Here is a 12,144-nt window from a genome sequence, read left to right as displayed (position 1 = left end):
TACATCCGAGAAGATTTACCAATGCGTGGACCTGAACCCAGGCTGGGGTCCGGTCCGTTGTAGCTACTCCCGGTGTGGTTAGTGTAGTTTAGCCTGGTGGTCCACAACCTTAGGTTGTTATCTGGTAAAGAGTCAGTTACCCCTTTTTGTTAATGTGTTGGTGTAAATAAATGTGTTGTCTCCAAGAAGTACGTCTGCGACTCAGTTGAATCTACTGCACATGCAATTAAATGCATCATTAGCCCGACCCCTGGCCTTGCCTGGCCCAGAGCCAGTATCTTGCGAGGCCAGTGCATCACAGTTTGGTTTTAGCTCAGGGAGGTAAGTAGCCAGTGGAAAACCACCAGTGAGGGCCCGGCGTTGGCTCGGCTCAGATGTGTCAGTGGTAAAGGGTTTTAGCAGCACTTGTATCTGTGGGTCAACAAGGCTACATGTGTGTGCTTGTGCATGAGAAACATAACAGAAACAAAACAAACTCGACCTGGAGGTACTCACTTTGCTAAACACGATCTCCTGCATCCCACTATTATCATGTTCCACAATTTTGTCACTCCGCGTCACGCAATCCCTGTGCCCCATTGCATTGGTCCCATAATTGCATTAAGTGCCAAAAGGAGTACACAACATTTCGGCATATGGAATATCTTATTTCATCTCTAAAGTACCTGAAGGTGCACATGATCACATGTTGCACCATATTTTGTTTCCGAATGCATGCAGTCCAGTGATTAATGCAGCGAAAAAAAGTCAAGTTCTGGGTCTCCCGACTCAGACGAGCAAGGCGACAGCGCCCATCTACACCGGGTCCATTCGCCGGGGTTGCACAAGGCTGCAAATGTTTCTGGTGTGAAACAGTTATTATTATGCAATGTGGCATTTAATATTAGTGCACTGCTATTTAAGAAAATTGCTGTTTTAACTGAGAAAATATACATTTATAAAGTATAACGAACAATGTTAATCGTAATTTGCAACCGTTTATTATCAATTCACTGCCAGATGAAGGCCTCTCTGTGCTGTCGGCCATAGGGATTGCCTGACCATACTTCACCACCCTGGTTGTTATGAGTTGGTGATGGTGGGTGGGAGGGACCACGGGCTTTGTTTAGATATCAATCGCCGCCGATATTAACCATGGTTAGGAATCAAACTCGTGTTTCTAGGTTCATAGTCCCCGTGGGATTCCAGAACTCTATGGGAATGCTGCTCCACCTCCATCCCCTAGAGAAAGCTTTTACCATTCAAGGGGCACTTTGGCTATAAAACAGTAGTTTGCATTGTTGGTCTCAGAAATGTGTGCAGTATTAGTGTATTGCATTGCCCCAATGCACATCCTGTTCCTTTTTGTAGTTTCTGGAAACTCAATGTTACATCTCTATTGAAATTGTATTTCTTTCCAACAGAATGTTGTGTATAGTTTGTTGTCCTCCCCCCACACTTCCAATTAGCATGTTTGGATACGTACAGTGCAATAGAAGTTCGACGTAAATACAAGCCGTGGCGGTGAGATGTTTAATACCTCGCATGGTCGTGGGTTTCATGCTGACCCTGATGCCTGTATATTTCGAGTTCGCATCTCCATCCTGTGTTCGTGTGGATTTCTCTTTGTGTCCTCCGGTTCTTCCGTCCACATATAGACACGTGCCTTTAGAGTCTTTGGCTGCTATAAATTTGACTTGAATAGCTGCTTCGTTGAGCTATCATTTGTGGCCAGATAGCTTCTGAAAAAAGAGCTATGTAGCTCAGTGGGCCTTTCCTGGTAAAATGAAAACAAAAATTTAAATAGTTTCCCGTTTAACTTTCAACGGCTGCCTGGATTCAAACCCAGGTCCCTCAACAGTGCCAGTTCGGTGCTCTGACCTCTGCATCACCCACGCACCCATGCGACAGATGCATTTGAAAACACATTGCAAAATGTAGCAAAGGAACAGGCCTGAATGTTGCCCAACCACATATCATACTTGTTGCCTACCCTTATTTAATAATCGTATACAATGCTGTGTTTCACATATCCCATCTGCTTTCCTGGTCAGGATGTGTCACACTTGATTGACTCCACAGAAGCTTATTCTGTCAGGATTATCCTTGCAAAAACCAGGTTTGTGTCTCTTTATTTTCTTGGTTTGCGCGATTTTATATGAGATCATAAAGTACATCATTTTTCATGAGGAAAATAAAAACCCAATTTAAAGATGTGAATCAATACGTGCGGGGAATATATGTTCATGGGGGGGGGATATTACAACATGGTCAATGCTTTGGCCAGGAATCCATCATTAACACTGCTTTTAAAAAATGTCCTGTTGACTAAACTAAAGACTATAATGTTTTATCGTATGTGCTCTGTATAGATTCACATTTATTTGAACTGTTAAAAAAGTCCTATCCCATATATGAATACGTCTTATTTGTTTACTATTTTTCCAATTCTAATTAAATGTCAACTGTGTTAGGATGCTACCGTGGTGTAATAGTTATCACACTGGACGTTTCACGCAGAGGTCACCGTTAGGTTCAATCTCCCTGTGTGGCAGTCAAAATAACTGTGCAGGTTTATTGTATTCCCTCGCTTTGCCCACCCAGCAGTGTAAATGAATACATCACATTCAGATTTGCAGGCCGAGTGTGGTAGGGTAAGGTGTGGGTACTCCCACCCGAACTCAGGTGTCATTGCCAGTGCAGTAAAGCAGGCTAATATACTGTGGAGAGACGCCCTCTGAAGATACCTTGAGTGAAGACCATGAGCAAGACATTGCAGGGCTGCATCTTAACCAGGTGTTTCAGTGAAAATGCCAGAATCAGTCTCCATATTGATATCCTTCCGCCTTCCTTCTTGCTCAAACACATATGTATCAATGCTTGTCACCAGGAGTATGTCAGAGGCAGCGGTATAACTTACACATTTCCATGGCATAAGATAACCATTGGTGGCTTTCCACAAAGTATAATAATTATATTGATGCCAGCGGGTAGATGTGCTGCATCAATCCAACTGAAATCCTAATTCACATCGCTTATGATTATAACAACTCTATTATCATCATTCCATATCCTCCGGGTTTGACCACACTCCGAAAGGTAATGCGCACCACAAACTTGTACCTGGTGTCAATAAAGTTATACAAATCCTGTCTCACATACACAAACACGCTTGCCGGATAATAAAACACAACCCCAGCTTTAAAATACAGGGGAAAGAGTGCATCGTATAATACGGAGAAATAATGACCCCATCCCTATGTAATTACAGTGACCCTAAGACAATGCATCTTAGTGGCGTATTTTGCATGTTTAAGTAAGACAATTATTTCCATAGCTTCATTTGGATATGAGTGAATGATATGGAAGATACGACGGTATGGGCACAAGTTGTGCTATTATACAACCTTGCAAATATAGATTTCCCCCCTTTTTGTGAGGAAAAAAAACAATGTTTGCTCACTTGGTTATTTATAAAGAACTCAATTTGGGTTTCCCACAACCAGCTATCTACTTGACCCTGTCTTTAAATAAAGAATCCGCACATGGGCCCTCAAGGTTAATTACCCACGGCTGAGTGTTTTCAGTCCAATCTCCTTGCAGAGCAAAGATGGAATCTCTCTTTTGGAATTTAAACACCATGATTGCTATGAATGCATGGCTTATTTTTGCTTCCAGATATATATATCTCATATGGGAAAATAATTATTAATTTCCCACAATCACATTTGGCTCTGTGTGTTTCTGTGTGCATCCAGGTTGGTTCCCAAAAAAAAATTTAGCATGCAGAATACCATATCAGGCGTAACTTTCGGGATGGTCTTGGCTATTGCCACATCCCTACCCCAGTCTACCAGCGACCCATACCATATTCAGTTCGAAATTGAGCACTGGTTAGGTGACTTATTTGCAATGTGGTAAAAACAAATGCTATCAGCAATCATTTAATTGGACATTCTAGGATGTTTTGAAAACTCCTTTGTTCGTATTTTTTTATGTTCGTAAGAAATTAGAGCATCTGGAGACAACCCATGCATATCAGAACCAACACTCAAACTTCACACAGATAGGTTAGCAACACTCTTCTGCTTCTTTCATATGGTGTTTGCAAAAAGCAGTAAGGCTTCGATTGTATTTTTATGCCATGAACCATTCCACCGTATCCAGGGTGGCTCGGTAGAGTTGGTTTGTTCCACCAGAATACACGTGGTGTGCGCCTCACCGCATTTGCAGTTTGGTAACTCCTTGATCTTCCATTTAGGGAAAATGTATCCGCACGTCCACCGCCTCTTACAGGCATATTGTCACCTTGCAGGTGGCCATCGTACTGCATTGATTCAAGATACGCACTACTACGGGTACCACCAGCATCATTATCATCTGCAAATAACTTTGAATTTAAATTAAAAATGTCGTGCAGATTCTATGTTGTAATAAACATACTATTGTTGTAGTACTCAGTCTATAGTGGCAAACTGTAGCAAAACAATCTAATCTTAGTGATTTCTTTATCAAATTATATTATCATGAAGGCGGTGCTCATTCCCTGGTTACAGCTGAGCCAGTCGTAGACATTTCACATTCCCATGGCAAGAGAAACAGTCGATCCATATGTTGTGATCAACCTTCTCACCACAAAACTACTGTTGACTTTACACAAAGTAGTCCTTATTTTAAGTACCCCAGATGGATGATTTGGCTGAGTCAATCGGGATTTGAATTCGCAAACCTTCCGGATTGCGAGCTGCTCGCCCTACCATTGAGCCACCGAGCTGGTTAATATGTGCTCATTCCACGTTTAATTCTATCCAAGGGACAACCAAAATCAGTGACACTGACTAGGGTCGAAATAGGAGAGTTGGTTTATGGCCGAAACTATTCAAGTGTATACACATAAGTGCAAAAAACCCCTAGGAATAAATGTATTACATTTGAACTGCTTTCTTAGTCTCCTAACAAAACAATACAACGTCCAAAGAACATTACAGTCTGCCAGCCAACACTTGAATTCCAATCCCATTGCCCGGTGAAAATTATTTCGCCTGGGTTGCCAAATAAATGTCAATACTACAATTTCGGGATGGTTGTGTGCCAAGAACTGCAGTCCATACAAATGCACTCCTGCTCACCGGAGCAGAATGCGTTTCAATTGTTTCTCTCTGAGCTGGAACGCAGAACAAAAGACCCCAGGGTTCCATTTGTTTCTCTCTCAGCTATGGTAACTAACCAATTCAACAGTTTTGAAATGCAGGACTTGACAAATAGTAAAAAAAATCCACTTAATTTTTTTGCCAGAGTGCTTTCCTTTCCATGTGGTGCATAACTAGTTGGATTGTGAGTCTGCTCCTATTTGAAAAGCTCACTTTTTAATCAGCTTCATGAAAACAAAAGCCGCCTTTTCTTGATATGCCGCGTGTTTAAATGCCCGCTATATATTTGTTTTATTTTAACTTGGATGCGCACACCTGTCATCAGTCGTGTGACGTTACTGTATGCTGAATGCATGTGTAGGACTTGGAATGTGCCGCGCCACGCGTTCTGTGGGTCTGTTGCTATGCAAGCGAGCAGTGTACAGTAGGGGGTATTTGAGGACGATGTTGTTGTTGCTGAGGCGTGAGGAAGCCGCCGTTAAGTGGTGTAACAGGTGTTAAGGGCAACCGGGGATACAGGCCAGTGATTGGTTAAGAGGGTGAGTGCTGGGGGCCTGGGGGGCGAAGGGTAATCGGGGGGGGGGGGGGTGAGATAATTAATGGGGACTGATTGGGGTGGATATAAAAAGGATAGCGTAACGTAGAGACGGGAGTCTTGGGGGAAGCTGTAGTCTTGGTTAGAGCTGGAGTCTGGATAGGAGTTGGAGTGATGGTGCCCGGAATAGCGAAGAGCAGGAGTAAGTAGAGAAGATACGATAAGGGAAGCAGTGGAGAGAGATAGGACAAAGTACGGTAGCAGTGGATAGAGGAGACAGAGTGAGTGGTAGCAGTGCATCGGAGAGATACAGAGTAGGGTAGCAGCGGAGTGACGGACTCTGGGAGAGCAGGAGAGAGAATGGAGAGACATATAGCGCCGTTGATGGCGGATAGCGTGACGGAGCGAATGGGGAGACACGGAGCGGTGATGAGGAGAAGGTGTGGACTTTAAGGAGCAAATAAACGGAACGAGAAAGACAACCCGAGTACGAGTCCTACACATGTAAACAGCTACACATAACGGTGATGAATACGCATTGCAATGTCAACGTGCAAATAAGCAGCTCCGCATCGCCAGACTGTAGGGGCATGCGCTTTAAGCGAGAATAAATCAAGGCCGGCACAGCAAGCAATGTTGTGATTGCAGCCAACACATCACTGAGCTGCCTTTTGTCTCTCCATTACAGATGTTAAAGTCACATTTGGTATTTAGGGTTGAGACAACCAATGGGAGGTCTATGAATGATTCAGATACCCCTCACCACCTGACACTGCATGGCAAGGAATCAATACGGAGATGTCACGGAGTAGGGGTCATGAGGTCTCTCTGTTCATTAAGATCAGATTACATCATATAGGGCACCGGTAGTTTTACTGCGCACATACACATGTGAATAATTGAATCTCACAAAGCCGCTGAGACGCACTAGGCCAGCGTTGCCTGGATCCAGATCCTGCGAATTCCAGGTTAAGAGGATGGGACAATACGCAGTCAGAAGCAGAGGCTTCAGTGGCTTAGTCATTAACTCAGGGTGGATACTGCTCGGACTGAATTTGCATGGCAATTTTATGGGGCCCACCAAACTCCACCTCGGCAGTGTGGGTGAGTGGGAGACTGCGGAGAGACATAGGGAAATATTTAATATTTTCTGGAGTTTAGCAATAGACAGACAACTCCACTTGAAATGAAACCCTGGATACCACAAAGAGGTTACAATGAACTCGATACAATGGAAACCGACAGGGGGAAAAGAGAAAAGAGGAAGACCTCGTAGACAAAGGCTTGGCACAATGGGATCGAACAATAACAATAGTGGAGAGACGGTGAAAAATTACACGTGGTGGAGGGAATATTTTGTCGACAACACATGTGTAAATGCACAGTACTCATTCGATAATGAGGAATCAAAACTTGCTGATTGGGATTATAACAATATGTACCAACCACTGCCTCATCACGAGCAACACGCACACCTTTGATATAAGTGAGGAAAGCTCAAACCATGATGGATTACATGTTGCACAAGTAAGAGGCCACTGCACCTTGTGTAACATATCTCAACTACGACTGAAAAACAATTCGAATTCACTTAATCATCTTCATTCGACTCGATTCCTGAAACTCCCTCATCCTTGGTCTTCCCTCGTATGCATTTAAACCACTTCAACAAACGCCTGGATCATCTTCAATCTCCTCTAGCACTCCCACACATCGCCTCTCCTCGTCCGGCAAAACTGGCTATACACTGGCCTTCCATCTACTATCGTTGCCTTTTCAAATTCCTCACCCTAATTTATAAATCTCTCCATTGTCTCGACCCAACCTATCTTGCTTCCCCCAATTCATTATATGCTCCGTCTAGCCCTCTCCATTCACAATCCCAGCTCTCTGTCTGTTCCCCCTCCTTGTACCCAATCACGATTCTGTGTTTTGTCGCTCCAGGCCTCCTTACACTGGAACAACCTGACCATAAATGTCAAACAATCAGCCTCACTGACTATCTTTCATTCTTCCTTTAAAGTTAACTTATTTTACCTTGGTTACACAAACTCCCCTTACCCATCCTTTCCCCATCATTAACACCATTACTCTTCTCAACTTCCCTATCCATTCATCACACTCACTCAACAAAAAAACACTAATTGTCACTTTAATTATCGTTTATTTCACGCACCATCATCATATTCGTCAGGTACTACCATCCTTCTCATCAACTCATTTCACCACACTCTTTTGCTGTACAAATGTCTCATAATTTTTGTTCAGTGCCTTGGTTAGGGTGCTATATGTATTAAAACAAAATAACATATCCAGGTTTTCATATTCTTGGGTTTTTTGGTAAAGTCACGTAGATAGGTTAAAAGAAAAGAAAATAACAAACCAAAAACTACGAACTTTCGATCGCAACAGAAGCGGTCGTCTTCAGGAAAAGGGGGGTTAGCTTCCAAGGCAAACTGTTTATAAGGGTTTGAAATGGGCGTCGCCCAAATGTCAGCAGCCAATGATAATGTAAGTGGGGGGCAGCCAACCCGACGGTGGTTGGTTTTCCACCAATCAAAGGGCTGCCAGGTGGGTCGGGTTGGCTGTTCACCACTTACATTATCATTGGCTGCTGACATTTGGGCGACGCCCATTTCAAATCCCTATAAACAGTTTGCCTTGGAAGCTAACCCCCCTTTACCTGAAGACGACTGCTTGTGTTGCGATTGAAACGTAGTGTTTTTTTTTCATTTTTTTGTTATTTTCTTTGAACCTATCTAAATGACTTCACCAAAAGACCCAATAATATTAATTTCTGCAGTCACGAAAGCTTTAAGTCAAGATATATTCAGGTGTATTGATATAAATGCATGTGTATGGTGTGTCCTTGTGTCTGAAATGTAAACAACTCTGAGCACTGCGCACATAACGACATCACAATGGTCGCACAGCATCAGGGTGGTCATCTGGAAACATGATTTGGCTGGAATTGGCGACTGCTCCTTCGACAGCAGAGTGCGGCAGTGAGGCAAAAAGTCACGGAAGGTCCTCTCCTATTCAATCGGGAGCGCGGGTCTCTGACTACGCGTTTGTGTTTGCATCCTCACATTTCGTCACGTGCTCATGCACTCCACCATTGTTAGTCACATCCCTACAACAAGGTCTGTGTAGATTTTTACCTCTACGTGATGTCTTGAATGTGCGGTTGCTGCCGTGGCGGACCTGCGATTCACAGATGCCTGGGCACGCCACAGTTAGTCGATCTCTTAAATACTTCTGGCCAGCGTAGAAGTGTAGGTGATCTCTGTAGCTCATTGTAGTGGAGGTCGTTCTGCCAGCAGTAGCGTGAGCAAGGAAATTGCATGAATGCACCTTTACTATCGCCACTCTTGCTTGGTTGTTGAATGCATGAAACACATGTTTCTTGAAGCTACATTACCTAGCCATTATAGGGAATGTGTCGGCTGCATATGCTTTTTGTAAAGCCACCCTTCATTGGAACGCCCATATGTGTGATTACCATGTTGTCATTTTTAAAAATGTCACAGTGGTCTTTTTGACGAAGGTGCAATTCAGATGAATGATGCTGCACCACCAATAATTTTACAAGACGAGCATCTGAACATGTCCTTTGCTGTGCTCCCATTGCGGCCTATTAACACCTTTCAAAAAACCTGATATCTGAATGTCACTTTGAGTGAAAAATATTCCCTTCCATTGCTTTTCCTCGAGCTTGCATGCCATCCGAAGATAAAAAAAAAATGAGGCAACTTAAAAAAAACTAGCACGTGCAATTTGTTGTGTCAGAATGATAATACAATTCATATGTCAATGCACAAAGGTTTCATATTTTAGAAGTATTACAAGCATATGTTAATTTTAATCATTTTAGCATTGCTTTTAGGTATGCTAAAAGTATCAGCAACGATTGCTTGAATGCAAACCAGGACTTATATTTTCATCTTTATGGATTTGAATGTAAATCACTCAGACATGATCACTGTAGCTATATTAATGTATTTCTAAATCTACGTTTTTTTTATTTCAGGTTTTTAAAAATATTTGTTTCAAACGATGCTTTTAGTAACGTGACATTACGAAGGGCACATTCTCTCTGTGTTTCCTAGCAGTCCATAATGACTTGCAATTCAATCGATGGTTGTGCAACAGATAATTCACTAATGTGGCACCAATGGCTAAATAATGTTGCCTACTGTGCTTAAGCAGTGGGTTATTCGTAAAAGGGTTAGGGTTCATAATGAGTCAAGTCTTTAATTCAGGAAATGCTAAAGCAACCACTATATTTTCTTTGCACCCATAAATAACTATGCATGAGACGCGTGGAATCAAGTTCGGAGTCGCACGAAAGGCAGCGGAAAGATATGGTAAGTGTCTCTTAAAAGTCGGTGTAGAGCAGGGGTCGGCAACCTACGGCTCCGGAGCCGCATGCGGCTCTTTACGGGCTGCTTCTTGACAATATGTACGTATGTACAGTATGTACTCAGATGCATTGCGGCTCTTGAAATACTGAATTTTGTACCGAATTGGAAAGAAATGGCTCTTCTTGTTATTTTGGTTGCCGACCCCTGGTGTAGAGAGACCGCTGCTGCTGATGCTGCTACTGCTGCTAACGAGCACTGTCACGGAGATGTTACTCACCACGAATGTTAGCCGTGGCCAGGAGTTGAACTCAGCAGGTCAAGTTCATAGCTGCTTACCACTGATCAACCCTCATGTACTCAAACTTAAATAACCTACGAAAAACGACTCTGATAAACGCAATAGCACGCTATTAAATAAGTGCAAATTTAGTCGGCATGTTAGTTAGTTGACAAAAAAAATGCAAGTTCTAGTGTGTGGCTTACATTTAGTATTTTTTTTTATTCTAGTGCAGTCTAACGTTTAGTCCAATCTTCATTGTAAGACGTTGGTGTGAGGATTGTGCACCCCCCCCCCCTCCAATAGTCTGAGTCAGCCAATAAGTGAACTTGGTAAATCTTTCTCGATGCATTTAGAGTTCGCTTTAATATTTGGTCTTCCTCCATGCATTGCAGACATTAATGACTCAATTACGTGTTTGTGTTTTTATTCAGACAACTTGATTTCATCTCTTCATACTCCAACTTTGGTCTTTGGTGGGTTTGGTAGCAGTCATAGTCATCTTCACCTTCATTTCTATTTTTTTCCCACTCACCGCCATCGCTAATGCATTTTAATAAGTAAACAAATACATGTTGTGGCTGCCAAGTGTTTTTTTCTCACAAATTTCGTTACCAAAATTAACACAGTATCTTACTTAGTTAAACTGCATCAACTAAACACAATTAAACCTAATAATGGAGGCGGTTGCACTGGTGTGTGCGCGTCAAGCTGAGGTGGAAGGACTCGTGATCATGCTTGCCCATTGGGGACCATGAGCAGAAATAATTGATGGTTGCATCACTTGACTATAAACGTGATTTGATGAACAAGTAAGGTAATTATTTAACAGTTGCCTGCAATAATTAGTTAATAGTGTAATTATTATACATTTATTTCAATGAAGTTTTTTTTTATAAGAATCTGAGATTGAGCTGATATATCATGCTACTATTTCGTTCCTCCTTTAATTAATCCGAGTCCATTAATTTAATTGTTGCTCTAAACTCTCCTCTCAACACTAAACACGACTTATCATCACGACCATGGTTACTCTCCCTATGAACTTCACTTGTTTATTTCTCCATCCACATTGAGGACTCGGTCTACCAGATGTTTCATCTCATCTACACTGGACAACCGCCAATACTGCTCTAATCTTAAGCTCTTAAAACTTTTCACAGTTCAAAAAACGTGTTACCTCTTATCCATGACAACTTTAGGAGTGCTGTTTGTTGCTCGTCGCTTGGTGTTTGTGAAATTGGGCCCTGCGCTCAACAACTTTGTAAAGCAATTGCTTGGATTGTTAATCCACGGTGGTGAGATCCTCACCTGACGCCTGTATATTTGGAGTTTGCATGTTCTTCCCGTGGTTGCATGGATTTTTCTATTGGTCCTCCGGTTTTTTACTTCCACATTTAGAAACATGCGTTTAGAGTATTTGACTGATATACATTTCCACATGATAAGCCACTTCGTTGAGCTATAATTTGTGGCCAGGTCGCTTCTGAAAAAGAGCTATATAGCTCAGTGGGTCTTATCTAGTAAATAAAAAAACACGTTTTTTTATTTTATTTTATGCCTGGAGCCACCACTGGAGATGAAAATCCAGGGCAGTATCCTCCCCCCTGTGGAGCTCCTTGGGGAGGTAGACTGATTTTTTTGTGCGCCTGTGAGATACATGTTGCACAGCTGATCGTATCTCTGCAAGTGCAAATAAAGTTGAAAGTCAAATGGCTAAGTGAGGCATAATCCATGAAACGTGTTACTTCTGACACATTACTGGAAGGGGAATAGAGTCAAGGACATGATAAATGGGAAACAAATTCTGTAAAGGATGCCAGGTGGAAGTCCCCTAGA

This window comes from Lampetra fluviatilis, chromosome 14 (genome assembly GCF_964198595.1).
Source record: "Lampetra fluviatilis chromosome 14, kcLamFluv1.1, whole genome shotgun sequence".
Lineage (NCBI taxonomy): Eukaryota > Metazoa > Chordata > Hyperoartia > Petromyzontiformes > Petromyzontidae > Lampetra > Lampetra fluviatilis.
Note: the sequence above shows the minus strand (reverse complement) of the source record.